The sequence below is a fragment of the Peromyscus eremicus genome, chromosome 19, assembly GCF_949786415.1.
Source record: "Peromyscus eremicus chromosome 19, PerEre_H2_v1, whole genome shotgun sequence".
Classification (NCBI taxonomy): domain Eukaryota; kingdom Metazoa; phylum Chordata; class Mammalia; order Rodentia; family Cricetidae; genus Peromyscus; species Peromyscus eremicus.
This window is the reverse complement of record NC_081435.1, coordinates 64,433,486-64,439,499: the sequence shown is the minus strand read 5'-3', so window position 1 is coordinate 64,439,499 and position 6,014 is coordinate 64,433,486. Positions and strand designations below refer to the sequence as shown.

At 46.9% G+C, this 6,014-nt stretch overlaps 1 long non-coding RNA gene across 1 annotated transcript; it reads right to left on the bottom strand.

Moving 5' to 3' along the window:
- Positions 1-214: 214 nt before the first annotated feature.
- Positions 215-3,253, bottom strand: LOC131895454 (uncharacterized). Its single transcript, XR_009375188.1, has 3 exons — positions 2,723-3,253; positions 1,758-1,970; positions 215-1,043 (listed from the first exon to the last, which is right to left on the bottom strand). It is a non-coding gene; the product is annotated as an uncharacterized LOC131895454 (long non-coding RNA).
- Between the last annotated feature and the right edge of the window lie 2,761 nt (positions 3,254-6,014).

The following is a 6,014-nucleotide window of genomic DNA, read 5'->3' as shown; positions in this document are numbered from 1 at the left end:
TTGTGCATCCCTGTGATCTTAGCATTTGAGAGGTCGCAGCAGGACCACAGCAAGAGACCAGTCTGGGCTGTAGAGCAAGTTCATGATCTACACAAGTGAATTAGCAAGGCCTTAGCGTTTGAGAGGTCGCAGCAGGACCACAGCAAGAGACCAGTCTGGGCTGTAGAGCAAGTTCATGATCTACACAAGCGAATTAGCAAGGCCATGTCTCATAACTAAAAGGTAACTGAAGGTTACATTATTAAAGAACAGAAGACTAGAAAAACACCACTAGGAAGAACTGTACTTAAACAGCTATCCAACTATAGTCAGGGAATAATCACAAAAACTACTGATGGTTTTAATTCCTCCAGAAGCACCCAAAGGTATAATGTTACTTTAAAAGTCTACATCTTTTTTTTTTCTTTTTTATCATTTCCATAGAACATACCTTGTTCTTTCAGGAAGGGAAAACAGAACTCAGATGCTCCAGACAAACTTCAATACACCCACTTCTTCAGCTAGTCCTGCTAAGCCTTGGTCACATATGCCTGGTTCTCGCTTCTGAACCCTTAAAATTATGAACTACACACTAGTATTTGACGAAAGAAACTTGGTATCCATGGGCATGGTCCCAAGAGCCCCTAGAGATACCAAAGTCCTCAAATCCCTTTTCTAATGTGGTACAGTACTTGCTCACAGCCATCCCCTGCTACTAGACAACTGGAATAGTCTTTCAATACAGGACTTAAAACAATGTAAATAAACGCTGTGTAGAGTTGTTATACGGACTCCTTTAGGGAATGATGACAAGAACTTCATACTGTTTAGCATAAATAAAATTTTATTTCTCCTTTAGAATATTTCTTGCCCTCCCTCCCTCTCTCCTTCTTTATGGTTTTCCTAGAACAAAATCAGCCTAAGCTGGCCTTGTACTCATGAATCTGCCTCCTGAGTGATGGAATTGCAGGTGCCTCCTACCACTGCATCTGGCTTTTTTGAAGAAGTTCTGATCGGCAGTTGATTGAATGTGTAGATACAGACCCCGAGGTAGGGAGGGCCAACTGCAATGATAAATATGAGTATCAACCTGGAAAGAAATACAAGGGCTTCAAAGAAGTCTACAGTTTTGCTCTAATCTGGAACCAACACTGTGCATTATCCATAGTTTGTTTGTTTTTTTTCTCCTGAGACAGGGTTTCTCTGTGTATTCCTGGCTGTCCTGGATCTCGCTCTGTAGACCAGGCTGGCCTTGAACTCACAGAGCTCTGTCTGCCTCTGCCTCCCGAGTGCTGGGATTAAAGGTGTGCGCCACCACCGCCTGGCTCGTTATCCCTAGTTTGAACAAATTCTATAGAATCTCTCTTTAAAAGTTATAAACAGCTGGACTACCAAGGTAGGCTAAAAAAACCCAAAAGAACAAAACAAAATAAAACAAAAAACCCATAAACAACTGATGGGATCTGTTTGGTGCAAAGAAGAAAACACATTTATTTTTATACCAAACAGAACTGATCCAAATACTGCAAAGTGCAGTTGCCCTAAAGAAAATCTTTGGGCCAGTTCAATCTTTATCCGAAAGCTGCTCTTCCATCTGTAAACCATGAGTGGCAGTACCAGGAGTCCAGATGCTAAATCCAGTCAGTCCTACCACCTTCGGTGTTCAGTCTAACTGCTCTTTCTTAAAACGATCTTAGTTTTAAGATCACCTCTTAACTATTTTAGGTAAATCCCAAACCTCCTCTCCGATGTCTCTTAGTCCAGTCCCAAATCATTACCTGGAATGCAGGGGCGGCAGCTGAGTATAAGAACAAAGAGGGTGCACATGCCTAGGTAGGAACCCTGACTACATGAACTCGGGACATTTTAGCTGCTTAGCCTGTTTCTTCACTGCTGAGAGTATTAAACGCATGAACAGTGCTCCACGTTTGAAAAGGTGGGGTTCTGTATCTGAGGTTGAGAAGGGAGAGTACATAATGATGCGATAAGAGCTATAAAAAAAAAAATCACCAAGATAAATACGAGAGCTGGGAATTTGATAAAACTATCAAAGCATTTGTATTTGTGGAATATAATTAAATATAATTAAAATAAAAACTTGGGTAAATATGATAAAACATGAATGAGATTTCAAAGAAATTATTCTCATTGAATTTTTCCAATAATGCCACTTAGACGCTCAGGCTTAACCGCCTCCCTTTTCTTACAGTTCCCGACCTTTTGGGAAACCATTATGTGCATTAATAAATGATACTATTATTCATCCAGCCATTCTCCTATTAGGCCTTCAATAGGATCCCCATATCCTCAAGAAGTCCAAACAGCGAACAGCAGTGTACAAAGCGGTGTCCTTCGCCTCTTCAAGCGATGTGACTTTACTCCCACACCCACATTCAGTTTGCTCAGCGGTAAGACTTCTGCTTCCCTCATGGGTGGCTGTCTAAAACTGCGGCATCCCTTACCATTCTCCTTCCCTCTGGCCATCTCCTTTCGTGCTTAATCTCAGATACCATTTCCTCTAACCTCAACTTCTATCCGGGCGTCTGGGCGTCCCCAGTATAAAGCCTACCAACCTTGCGCCACCCTGCTTACATGTCCCATTAAACTGCAGAGCTCTGAAATTGGAAGGGCCGTTGCCTTTTCCTACGAGGACGCTCAAAACAGACTCTTAAATCAACTGAACTCGTGCATTTATCTCTGAGCTGGGAAGACTTAAGAGCAAGGACCTCTTTGCAAACTCAACTGCAATGGCTTCCACCTCTCGGGGGAAGGCGCCTCGGCCCCTGGATTCTGCCCTAACTCGAATTCCAGGGTCTGGGGAGGCTGGCGTCCGTACTCTACAGGGCAGGACAGTAGAAATGACAACCACACAGGAAACACCCGCCTTGGCAAACAGCCCGCCTAACGCCAGGGCAAACCCCGGGAGACCGGTTCTGCGCGTGCGCAGGCCGCAGAGGGGCGGTCACCGGCGGGACGCGGGGAGGCCCGGCCCGGGCGGCGCGGTTCTCTCAGGGTGTCACTGGCGTTTCCCCAACCCGCTCACAGGGAATGCAGCCTCCGGCAGGGGCGCGACCGCCAATCCCAAACCCTCCGCCTCCTGGCTGCGCGCGCCTCCTCACCCTCTGCCCGGCCGTCCTCTGGAAAGGCCAGCGCGTCGCGGTGCACAACGCCTGACCCGGATGGAGACCCGACGCGCCGGAAGTCCCGCCCTGCGGCCCAGTGCAGCGCCCGGGATTTCTGGTGCGCCTCCAGAGGTGAAGAGGCCGCGGTTGGCAAGCGGCAGCCTGTGATCCTGGGTGCGCGAGGGAGCCGTCACCTCTGCAGTTGCTCAGTATAGAACCTCATACCGCAGCACCGTTGCCCAAACATAGCCTCCTCCGCCTATTCGCTTCCCTATTTCTTGTCAGCTTCAGAGGTCTTCATAATCCTTCAACATCCCATGCCCCATGTGTCCTATTTTGGTACTTCAGTAGCGTTGGCGTTTACTTGTGTCCCAGTAACTTCAGGCCTCTGCATCTTCCCATCACGCCATCCAAACCTGTGCCTTCGGCTTTCCTTGTCTGCCTCTCCTTCCATGAGAGCTCCCATGGGCCTTACCTGTTTTGGGGGGAGCAAGATCTTGGTCCACTTGCCTCGGCCCGCTTCACCACCCCTTTTCTGCACACAGCTTGTCTCCTTATGCTCCAAATGAATCGAATGCGGGCATAGGCATCCTTATATGTCCACTATGTGTGAGGGTTAATTTTGTCAACTTAACTAGGTTTGAAATCGCCTAATGACATACCTTTGGGCGTGTCTATGAAGGTGTTTGCAGAGCTTATCCAAGGGAAGGACCCATCCTTAATGTAGGCCGCATCATCCTATGGACCAAGGCCCCAGGCTAATTACAAAGGGGGTGGAGAGCAGCCAGCTGCGCACCAGCATTTGTCTCTACTTCCTGTGGATGAATGTGACCAGCCGCCTCATGCTTTTGTTGCCATGCATTTCCCCACTATGATAGACCATATCCTTATGTTGTGCCCAGATCGTGACCCCCAGAGAGACCACCAAAGACGAGCATGCCGGAATGCAAAAGCAAGGTTTAATTCTGGATATCCAAAAGCAATACAAGCCTAGGCAGGGACTTCGTCCAATACATCCAACGCAGTGGAGGCGGGAGGAAGCGCCCACCTATCTGCAAGCTCAGCTTTTAAAGGGAAAAGTCACAAGGTTACATCATTTAGGGGTGCTAGTATGGGTACAATTCTGATTGGCTCGCTTCTAGGGGCTTCTAGAAATTACTTCTAAGGGAGTGGTTGCCCGCCACCATTTCTCATTGGCTGCCCTCAGGTGGGGGCATTTTTATGGCCAGTTACCCTGGAAACCAGGGAGAGGACATTCCATAGTCTGGCAGGCATTACCTCGTGACTATCTTGTGACTCTGTACTTTTACACTTCCTGGTTTCTGGAATCTGAACTGACTGGTTTCAGTAACTAATGGCCTATTCCCAAAAGGAAAAATCTTAGGCCTTAATTTTAGGGTGAAAGCATTTTGGTCTTATTTCTAAGATGGCTCATTTTGGTCTCACACTTAAACCAAAACAAACCCATCTTGAGTTGTTTTTGGTCAGGTACTCTGTCACAGTAGTGAGAAAAGTACTTAATACACCATGAAAATGAATTAACTTTTCAGGAGCAGTGTGAGGTGAAGGTTTAGACATATAGAACCTCTTGTTGAGACTGCTGCTCTGATGCCAACCCACAATCTATATGCCATAGAGCGCCATCTAGCATTTTCTCTACGCTGTCTTGAGTCAACAGTGTTACTGAGACAGAGGAGGGAGACCCACCTCTCCTTGGGAAATGGGGTGGAGAAGTCTGTTAAGATCACTTTGCGTAGTAAACAGGCCTTACTGTAAGCACTCATTTGTAACAAGCAAAGACCCTGTGGAACAGGCAGCTGTGAGCAGAAAGCCATCCTGACTCACCCTATACCAGCACGAGTCATCCCAAACACTCCACAACACTGTGCTGGTTGGAATGAGGATCTGCTTACCCCATGTATTTGCATACCCAGTTGATGAACTGTTTGGAGGGGATTAGGATGTGTGTCCTTGTTGGGGGAAGTTTGTCATTGGTGGGCAGGTTTTGAGGTTTCAAAGGTCAGCCAGGCCCAGTTTCTCTCTGCCTGTAGCCTGTGGATTAAGATGTAAAGCTCTTAGCTACTGCACCTGCACCATGATTATAACAGGCCGACCCTCTGAAACTGTAAGTAAGCCCCCAATTAAATCCTTTCTTTTATAAGAGTTGCCTTGGTCATGGTGTCTCACAGCAATGGAACAGTGACTAAGACAAGTCTTGAGATGACAGCTGTGATGGCTATTATTGGTTATTACCTTGACGACATCTGGAATCAACTACAACTCAAGCTGAGGATACTTGAGCGATTTTTTTTTCTTTTCAGTTTTTTGAGACAGGGTTTCTCTGTGTAGCACTGGCTGTTCTGGAACTCTTGATGTAGCCCATACTGGAGGAACTTTTTTCTTAATTAAATCATTTGAAGTGGGAAGACCCACCTTTAATCCTGATCTTTTGAGGTAGGAAGATCCACCTCTAACCTGGGCCACATTTCTGCTGGCAGCCTATATAAAGACACAGAAGGAAGGTGGTTCTTTTTGCCTTCCCGCTCTTGCTGGCAAGTCCATTCCTACACTGGCATTAGAGCCTGCTTTGGGACTCTGGCATGTACTAAAGATGAGCCGAGACATCCAGCCTTGTAGAGTGAACCACTACTGGATTCTTGGACTGTCCCTTGGTAGATGGCCATTGTTGAACTTGGTGGACCACAGTCTGTCAGCCAATAGGGTGTAAGCCACTCTAGAGAACCTTGAGGAATACAACACCACCCTGTCATGCCCGAATACCCTACCTTCTGAAGGTGCAACCTGAGGCAGGCCTAGATGAGTTTGTACCAGGCATTTTGTTAACAAGCCTGGTCCAACAGTTGTGAGTGTGACTGACCTCAAACACAAGCCCCAATGGCTGGAAGCTGGTGG